This window comes from Ambystoma mexicanum, chromosome 12, assembly GCF_040938575.1.
Source record: "Ambystoma mexicanum isolate Mex_15411 chromosome 12, UKY_AmexF1_1, whole genome shotgun sequence".
Classification (NCBI taxonomy): Eukaryota; Metazoa; Chordata; class Amphibia; order Caudata; family Ambystomatidae; genus Ambystoma; species Ambystoma mexicanum.
This window is the reverse complement of record NC_090936.1, coordinates 845,520,271-845,530,346: the sequence shown is the minus strand read 5'-3', so window position 1 is coordinate 845,530,346 and position 10,076 is coordinate 845,520,271. Positions and strand designations below refer to the sequence as shown.

General features: G+C 37.7%; 3 long non-coding RNA genes across 3 annotated transcripts; 1 reads left to right on the top strand and 2 right to left on the bottom strand.

Moving 5' to 3' along the window:
* Positions 1–2,970: 2,970 nt before the first annotated feature.
* LOC138514068 (uncharacterized) lies at positions 2,971–3,728 on the bottom strand. The gene is made up of 2 exons (XR_011281870.1): positions 3,473–3,728; positions 2,971–3,081 (listed from the first exon to the last, which is right to left on the bottom strand). It is a non-coding gene; the product is annotated as an uncharacterized lncRNA (long non-coding RNA).
* Positions 3,729–7,989: 4,261 nt separating this feature from the next.
* On the bottom strand, positions 7,990–8,747 carry LOC138514067 (uncharacterized). The gene is made up of 2 exons (XR_011281869.1): positions 8,492–8,747; positions 7,990–8,100 (listed from the first exon to the last, which is right to left on the bottom strand). It is a non-coding gene; the product is annotated as an uncharacterized lncRNA (long non-coding RNA).
* Positions 8,748–8,917: 170 nt separating this feature from the next.
* LOC138513060 (uncharacterized) lies at positions 8,918–9,675 on the top strand. Its single transcript, XR_011281680.1, has 2 exons — positions 8,918–9,173; positions 9,565–9,675. It is a non-coding gene; the product is annotated as an uncharacterized lncRNA (long non-coding RNA).
* The last annotated feature ends 401 nt before the right edge of the window (positions 9,676–10,076 follow it).

Here is a 10,076-nt window from a genome sequence, read left to right as displayed (position 1 = left end):
CCATATAATCAACTTTGCCATCCGGGTGACAAAACATCCCAACCCTCTCGGCAAACGATTACCACCCTCCATGGCCTGCAATTCAAAAAAACTCGCCAAAGAAAACATTCTTTCCTTCCTGGACCCACTTGAATTGGATTGAATTGGATTCCACTTGCTCATCAGATCCTCAAGTTTTAGCTTAGCTCTACATCAACACACTAACCAATGATGTTAACACCATCGCCCCACTAACCCACAAGAGAGCCAAACCCTCTGTGCACGTTAATGCCTGGTATACCCATGAGCTCATAGACCTCAGATCCAAGAAAAGAACAGCAGAAACATGCTGGAAAAACTCCAACACAGACACCCTCAAACAGGAATGTAATACCCTGGCCAAACAATACAAGCACTCCATCAACATGGCCAAATACGCCATGTATAACCCCAGAATCACCAATGCCAATTCTGACACATACAAACTATTCACCATCCTCAGAGAATCCTCAGAGAATTGGAATCTCCCATCCCTCAAGCCTCATCCAAGAAGAAAGACCTCACCTGGTGCACCAGTATACATAACGCCATGTTGCAAAAAAATTGAAATGATACAAAAGAAAATAGACTTCAACAAGCCAATACAAAAGTCACTCCACAAAATATCACTAACAATCCAAGTATCACTAGTGAGACATCTGACACTCCCAGTTCAAATTGAATAATATAACCACCCTAGACACATTACACATCCTGAAAAGCCTTAATCCCTCAAGGTGCAAAGGAGACATTTGCCCAGCCCCACTGATCCAAGACTGCACAGAAATATTGGCTCCATTTATCACAACCTTCATCTATGCTTCATTTTCATCAGGGATACTCCCATCCCCCCTGAAAGAAGCCTGGGTCCTACCACTACTAAAAATTAAAAAAAAACTCTGTAGACCCTGCCATTCCCAATAACTATAGACCCATCACCACGGTCCCATTCCTCCTCAAAACCTTGGGCAGAGCTGCCTATATCCAGATTCAACATCATTGAGAATTTAACAAAATCCTTGGTGTCAGACAATATGGATTCTGTCCGGGCCACGGCACCGAGTCAGCACTAGTGGATCTAAAAAGCCAAATGGATGACATTAGAGACAAGGGAAAATGTGCTCTACTGATCTTCATAGACCTATCCGCAGCCATCAACTTGGTGGATCACAGGATCCTATGTCACCATCTCACAGACCAAGCCAGTCCAGCACCCGCTTCCATCAACTGTGGAGTACCCCAAGGCTCTTGTGTCTCTCCCACCTTGTATAACATCTTTACTAAGACGCTCTTCGACCTCCTAGACGCTCAAGACATAATTTATACTAATTACGCAGAAGATACACAAATTCTCCTCCCACTATCAGATATCTACACTCAAGACTCTGCCCTGCTAAACACAACATACACCACCATCCAGGTATGGATGGCAACCCATGGCCTTTGCCTTAATGATGAAAAGTCAGAACTACCTCTGGTCGGTCCACTTTCAATCCTAAACAAACTAAGCACAGACTGCACTGCTTTCCACATAGACGGTACCATTATCACAGTATCACCGGCTGTGAAGACTCTTGGGTTTTACTTAGACGCTACCCTCTATTTCTCCCGGCAAGTCAATGCCATGTCTTCATCTGCAGCATATGCCACTAAACTCCTCATCGCTGCCAGACTATATCTATTTAAAAACAACTGCTTAAATATAGCACGAACATTGATAGGCGCCAAACTGGACTAATGCAATGTCCTATTTGCAGGCACATTTATTTATTCATTTTATTTTTAAAATGTATAAAGCATGCAAAGTAGCCCTCAGGCATCATGGTACTGTTACAAGCAGGCTTACTTAGTTACATGCAAACAGAAGGAAAGATAGCCTGGCTGTGGTTTGTGGTTACATTGAACCTTTTACCAGACAGGTAAGGGTTAACATGAGGAGTTGCAGAGGAAAAGGGGGATTAGCAGTTGAATGGTTAAAGGAGAACCGGATGCACCATATGCCTAAAGAAGCAAGGATAACAATGCGAGGGGACTAGGGGTGTAATGAGAGCTAGTCTCATTCCTTAGGGTATTTGGGAGGGCTTTCCATTGTTTCGGGGCAATGAAAGGGAAGCTGGCGTTTGAGTTTGTTTAGGTCTGGGTGAACTGACTCTGTTCATTTTCTACCACCACTTGCAATCCATTTATAATGCCAAAGGACCGAGAAGGGGTAACAGTAACTGAGTTTGGCAGTAATTCTGCCGATTTACTGCCAAATTACTGCAAAACTCATGATAAACTGCAATCTGTTTTATGCCAGCATGAAAACTTCATGCTGGCGTAAAAACGTGTTTTTGTCTGGCAAAAGTCAATGACAGGTGGGCAGGGTTAGTACATTTCATGCCATTTGATCACCAACAAAAACATTCAACATAAAGTGGATTGCAAACAGTGACAAGACCTGTCATAAAACATGTATGCGTGTTTTTTAACCTGTTCATGGAAAATGAGCCCTTATGTGGTAAAAATATTTAAAAAACAGATATTTCAATAGGAACCAAAGTGCATATGAGTACAAGTTTGATAAAAAAATTAAAAAAAACGTTTAATTACTGTGTGTCGTTTGCTTTTAGAGTCAATGAATAAGTAGTATGCCAGTGGCCAATTAAACATCATTATATATTACAAAACAAATGTGAAAAATATAGAAAAGTGTTTCCATATTCCTTCCAAAAGATACCATAGTTGTTGTATTACCATGCCAAACAATATTCATTGTATTGAAAAACTGTGGCTTTGAAAAACCTTGCTCCACCAGGGCGACTCCTTACAATCCCGATAGTTATACGTGCAAGATTAAAAGTTTCAAAATCCGGTCAATGAAGTCGCAGGTCAACTGTATAAGGACGGTAAAAAGCCTAACCGTCCCATACGTTGAAGAAATTAATTAATGAAAATACAGGACTCTGCGCCAACAACTCAAGTTGAGTTAAATCTTAGATTATGCTTTATTGATCATCCATGACCATTGAGCCCATAATTGATAACATGTTTCGGCTCCACTGAGCCTTTTTCAAATCCGGGCTACCCATAATTGTAATATAGGACATACAATATATCATAGTCAAAAAACAATTTGTATGAACGACATCATAAAGTATAACATAATACCAGTTTTCAAATATCGTGACCACAAAATATGCATAATAACATGAAAGAAATTAGACAGAAAAACAAGGATGGGCAAAAGGGAAGGGTTCATGGGTGTAGAAAAATAGGCAAACATATCATAATACATTGTTATGTTTGAGTAAACAGAAAAAGAGCACAAAAAACAGAAACAAAAACACAAACAAAAAGAAAAAAAAGAAAAAAGAACCCATTAGTAATCATTATTCTTCAATTCATTGAATAATATAACCAAATTCTGCAATGGTCCCTTGAGACAAACTGACAACTTGGTGGATGTCCTTACCCGAAATTTGATGTAACCAGTTCTTATGACTATTTGTCCATGTAGTAGTAACGGGGTACAATCCCCAATATCAATCTAAACAAAAAATGTAAGTAGCGAAGGTAAATAAAACTGATTGTCCAATTTAGAATATACATTAATTGTGTATATCAAGGTTGCCTGTGGCAACTAGGCATTTTCATGAGAATAAATCCCGCCCTTCACCAAACGGGCAAAACAACTCTTCTTAATGGTCACAGGCCATTTCTGCCTTATTCAAAACAATTTATTATAAGTTCCGTAGTGAAGACAATTGTAATTAACCATCATTACGTGAAATGATGACGCATTTCCAATTATAGAACACGTATATCAAGTACGGAAAGCACAACATATAGCTTATTTTGTTGCTACTCGTCAAGTACCATTAAAGCTAAATCTCATTGAAAAGTAAACCATGAGATAAGCGGTCCTCTCTTACCAGTTCCTGGAACACAAACAGTCACACGCGTCGGCAGGTAAGCCGAACGCTTACCAGGTATGCCTTCTTATACTAGGCGTCATCACTGTGCGCGGTTACCATGGCGACGCAAGGACAAGCGTCGTCATTGAAAACCGCATTCTATCCCCCAGCATTCTACAAATTACATATGCTATATAATTCAAAATATTTGAATAAAGCCTGAGAAACTAACAAAGCATGTATACGCTTCTCCTGACCCAATTTATATTTGTTGAATACTTAAATGGTTACTATCACAGTAATGTATAATCACGGGCACTAATGCACCTAACTACAAAAGGTTGGTGAGCATTACACGCAACATTCAAATAACATACTGAGCTACCAATTATGATGGGGTATCCCTTTAACAACACCCTGAAATACATGTAACCTCCTAATAAACAATGAGCCGTGTTCTAAATCAGGTATAACAATGAAAATTATTCGAGCTTGAGAAGCCAGATTGCAATGTACTACATCTCACAAGAATGAAACCATTTCATTATCTGTATTAAGTCCTGTATTTGTCGAATTGAAGTAACAAATTGCTCTTGCTTCCGCTTGTCGTAACGCCTTCACTCTGTCACCACCTCTTTTGTTCAAGGATACTTGTTTAAGACCAATGAATCTAATTTCCGATTTGAGATGTAGCTGATGTGTTTTTTGCCAATGTTCAGCTAACGGAAGTGATGGGTCTTGACTGCCAATTTTGGCTAAATGTTCACGGATACGGATTCTCAACTGTCTCTTGGTGCTACCAATATATAGTTTGTGGCAGACACAGATGATGCCATATACTACAAAAGTTGTTTTGCAATTAATTCCTTGTTTAATGATCCAACATTTTCCATTTTTATCTTCGAATTCCGTTGTTCTTTGGTATGCATATTTACATTGTGGACAGACTCCACATTTCCTGAAACCAGAATCTTTCTTGTGTAACCATGTACCTTGAGTAGTGCTCTCAATGTCCGGTAATAACGATGGACTAAGGATAGATTTAAGTGTATTTGCTCTTCTGAAGGTAATGCGTGGATGATCACTCACAAACTCACCAATATGACTGTCCAATTTAAGTAGGTACCAATGTTTGTTCAAAATTTTTCGTAATCTCTGGTGGTCTGAACAATATTGAGTGATAAAGCTAATCGGCATGTTAGCTTCCAAATTATTCCCTTGTCTCTGTCTCAAAGTATCCTGCTGCTGCATCAATTTGGTTCTCTTATATGCTTTACTTATGTCTTTTTGGGCATATCCCCTCCTTCTAAAACGTCGTTGTAATAGATTACATTCCTCTTCAAATTTTAAGTTACTATTACAATTTCGTCTCGCTCTGATATATTCACCCAATGGTATATTGGTGATAGTTGGTCGAAAATGACAACTTTTAGCATGTAATATTGAGTTAACTTCAGTTGGTTTTCTGAATGTAGTTGTTTGTAGTACTTGATCTTCCAAATATATTGTCAAGTCCAGAAAATGTATCCGCTGTTTGTTGCATTCTCCAGTAAATTGAATATCAAAACAATTAAGATTTAACTTGTCCACAAATGCGTGAAATTCCTCTATGCTACTATCGACGATGCAAAAAACATCGTCGATGTACCTTGTCCAAAATTGGATTTTCTCAATGAAAAATGATTCAGTGTATATTGCTTTGTCTTCCAACATCCCCATGAAGATATTCGCCAATGCTGGGGCATATTTAGTACCCATAGCTACCCCCTTGGTCTGTTGGTATACCTTGTTGTCAAAGGTAAAGACATTGAGATCAAACGTGAGATGTAACATTTCTTTAATCATGTTCAAATGGTTGTAATACGAGGCTGACTCATGCCTGAAAGTATAGTCAACTGCAATCATGGCCCATTTATGCTGAATAGACGTGTACAGTGCCTTCACATCTAGAGTCGCTAGAAGGAAGGTACTCTGCCAAGTAAAGTTTTTTAGTTTCCGTATAAGGCTGGTGGAATCTTGCAAATATGACTGAAGTGACATAGCCCTTGGTTTGAGTAATAGATCCAGATATTCCGAGATATTCTCTGTGACCCACCCAATCCCACTCATGATCGGGCGGCCCTCTGGTATCCTTTCATAGGGTTTATGTATTTTCGGTAAGAAATACATTGTTGGAGTTACCGGTTCTTTTATCCATAAATAAGTGCGTTCATCATCCGTTATCAATCCTTTTCTATGCCAATTGAGTATGTGCGCTTCAACTTGCTCCAATGCTGATTTTCGAAAATCATCCGTTCTTAATTCATAGCACCCAGGGGTATTTAAATGTCTGGATGCCATTTCCAAATAATCCTCCCGATCCATTAGCACAATATTGCCTCCCTTGTCAGCCTCTTTAATTACTGTCCGTGAATCCAATTTAAGCGAAACAAGTGCTTTCCTTTCCGATTTAGTTAAATTGTTCTGAGTAATCCAATTCTTATGTTTTTTACAATTAAGATTATATAGATCTCGTGAAACTGCTTGTTGAAAAGTGTCAATGACGTTGTCAGATGCCAACTGTGGCATGAATTTTGAACGTACTTTAAGTTCCTTTGTGGTAAGGGTATCAGATTTTATCTTGAGTTCATCTAATAAGTGAAATACATGATATTGATCACCTTCGGTCAATGAACGCAATGTATATGTATCTTCAATATCCTGGATCGACTTATCACTGATAAGTATGCTAACCTCTTCAGGTTGAAAATCACCCGGTGCTTTGGTTGCAAAATATTTTTTTAACTTCAATTTTCTGGTAAATTTAAATAAATCGATTTGTACGTCCAATGGACTGAAGTTACATGTGGGTGCAAAGGATAAACCCTTGTTAAGAAGAAGTCTTTCCTCTTGAGATATAGTTTTTTTAGACAAATTGAGAACAAGATCATCTGTTATTTGTTGGTGCTCATCTCCTTGGAGCTGGCCCTGGTTTGTCTCTTGTTTGCTTGTAAGCTTCCTATGTTGCCGTCGTTTTCTACACCCCCTCCTTCCTCTTCTCCTAGCACAGGTGTCAAAATACCCATAGTTGGTGGTAGCTGAAAACGGACTGTTTTCTGAGTAGAATTACGATTCCCTTTCTTGTATCTTTTGATCTGATTCAAGTATCCTCTTTGTTCAATTGATTTGGAACTAGCATTAGCTTGGTTGTCTTGGTCTGAGTCTGCATCAGAACTGGCCGATGATGTATTGGGGGTTGAGTTTCTGGACATTGGTTTTGAACTTGAGTCATATTTGGTTTGGAATGTATATACACGATCTTCCCTGTAATCACGTTCATCTCTATAGCTTTTCCGTAATTTCCTTATTTTTACTTCATCTTGATATATTTGCAACAGTTCATACATCTTCTCATAGTTTTTGGCTTTAGTATCCTCATTAGATTTCATCTCAGCAATTTCTTTGCGTATGCCTTCTATACCATCTAATGCCCTTTTATGCTCCCTAGTGGCATGTTCAATCAATAGGTCAATCATCTTCATGGAGCTGTTGCTCAAATTAGCTTCCCAGCCTTCTGCTAAATCTTTATCCAATTCATTGTTGAAATTTGGAAATATAAGAATCCTCAAACCCCTAGGTACTCTTTCATTAGCGACATAATTCTCAAGTGATACTTTTTCCCAGTACTTGTCAATTTCCTTTTTCGATATTCTTTCCAGTTTTATAAATTTCGAACGTAAATCTTCTCGTTTCGTAGCCATACTTGAAAATGCATGTGACATATCCCCTCGGGGGGTAAACAGGTTTTTAGTTTCTTCTTCACGGTTCTTCATATATGCTGCCATCATAGAAGAATGTTAATAAAGGTAACGGGTCAGCCCAATTTGCAAGTTAAGTAAAGTTTTGAAAAACTGTGGCTTTGAAAAACCTTGCTCCACCAGGGCGACTCCTTACAATCCCGATAGTTATACGTGCAAGATTAAAAGTTTCAAAATCCGGTCAATGAAGTCGCAGGTCAACTGTATAAGGACGGTAAAAAGCCTAACCGTCCCATACGTTGAAGAAATTAATTAATGAAAATACAGGACTCTGCGCCAACAACTCAAGTTGAGTTAAATCTTAGATTATGCTTTATTGATCATCCATGACCATTGAGCCCATAATTGATAACATGTTTCGGCTCCACTGAGCCTTTTTCAAATCCGGGCTACCCATAATTGTAATATAGGACATACAATATATCATAGTCAAAAAACAATTTGTATGAACGACATCATAAAGTATAACATAATACCAGTTTTCAAATATCGTGACCACAAAATATGCATAATAACATGAAAGAAATTAGACAGAAAAACAAGGATGGGCAAAAGGGAAGGGTTCATGGGTGTAGAAAAATAGGCAAACATATCATAATACATTGTTATGTTTGAGTAAACAGAAAAAGAGCACAAAAAACAGAAACAAAAACACAAACAAAAAGAAAAAAAAGAAAAAAGAACCCATTAGTAATCATTATTCTTCAATTCATTGAATAATATAACCAAATTCTGCAATGGTCCCTTGAGACAAACTGACAACTTGGTGGATGTCCTTACCCGAAATTTGATGTAACCAGTTCTTATGACTATTTGTCCATGTAGTAGTAACGGGGTACAATCCCCAATATCAATCTAAACAAAAAATGTAAGTAGCGAAGGTAAATAAAACTGATTGTCCAATTTAGAATATACATTAATTGTGTATATCAAGGTTGCCTGTGGCAACTAGGCATTTTCATGAGAATAAATCCCGCCCTTCACCAAACGGGCAAAACAACTCTTCTTAATGGTCACAGGCCATTTCTGCCTTATTCAAAACAATTTATTATAAGTTCCGTAGTGACGAGTAGCAACAAAATAAGCTATATGTTGTGCTTTCCGTACTTGATATACGTGTTCTATAATTGGAAATGCGTCATCATTTCACGTAATGATGGTTAATTACAATTGTCTTCACTACGGAACTTATAATAAATTGTTTTGAATAAGGCAGAAATGGCCTGTGACCATTAAGAAGAGTTGTTTTGCCCGTTTGGTGAAGGGCGGGATTTATTCTCATGAAAATGCCTAGTTGCCACAGGCAACCTTGATATACACAATTAATGTATATTCTAAATTGGACAATCAGTTTTATTTACCTTCGCTACTTACATTTTTTGTTTAGATTGATATTGGGGATTGTACCCCGTTACTACTACATGGACAAATAGTCATAAGAACTGGTTACATCAAATTTCGGGTAAGGACATCCACCAAGTTGTCAGTTTGTCTCAAGGGACCATTGCAGAATTTGGTTATATTATTCAATGAATTGAAGAATAATGATTACTAATGGGTTCTTTTTTCTTTTTTTTCTTTTTGTTTGTGTTTTTGTTTCTGTTTTTTGTGCTCTTTTTCTGTTTACTCAAACATAACAATGTATTATGATATGTTTGCCTATTTTTCTACACCCATGAACCCTTCCCTTTTGCCCATCCTTGTTTTTCTGTCTAATTTCTTTCATGTTATTATGCATATTTTGTGGTCACGATATTTGAAAACTGGTATTATGTTATACTTTATGATGTCGTTCATACAAATTGTTTTTTGACTATGATATATTGTATGTCCTATATTACAATTATGGGTAGCCCGGATTTGAAAAAGGCTCAGTGGAGCCGAAACATGTTATCAATTATGGGCTCAATGGTCATGGATGATCAATAAAGCATAATCTAAGATTTAACTCAACTTGAGTTGTTGGCGCAGAGTCCTGTATTTTCATTAATTAATTTCTTCAATATTCATTGTATTTCGCAGTTTTGAGTCAGCATACACATTTTTGTCTATTAGAGAGTGGTCATCGGGCTGAGAAAATGAAGAGTGGAAAATGTAAAATAATCATCATTCTCTTCCTTAAGGAAGGGTATACTAAAATGTGTAGGTAATAAGGGAGTGCACGCTGTTTTGTGTGAGTGTGTGTGAGTGGGCATGTGTCACATACCTAAGAAGTTCTGTTTCTGCTTGAGTTTACTGGCCTCTGCATATGTGTGGTTAATAGACGGTGGCCTTGTTTTTAATGGTGTTGTGGATGTCAAGTACATTAATGGCAAATCCTTTATTCACATGCTCTCTATCCTTTTCATTACAAAAAATATGCTTT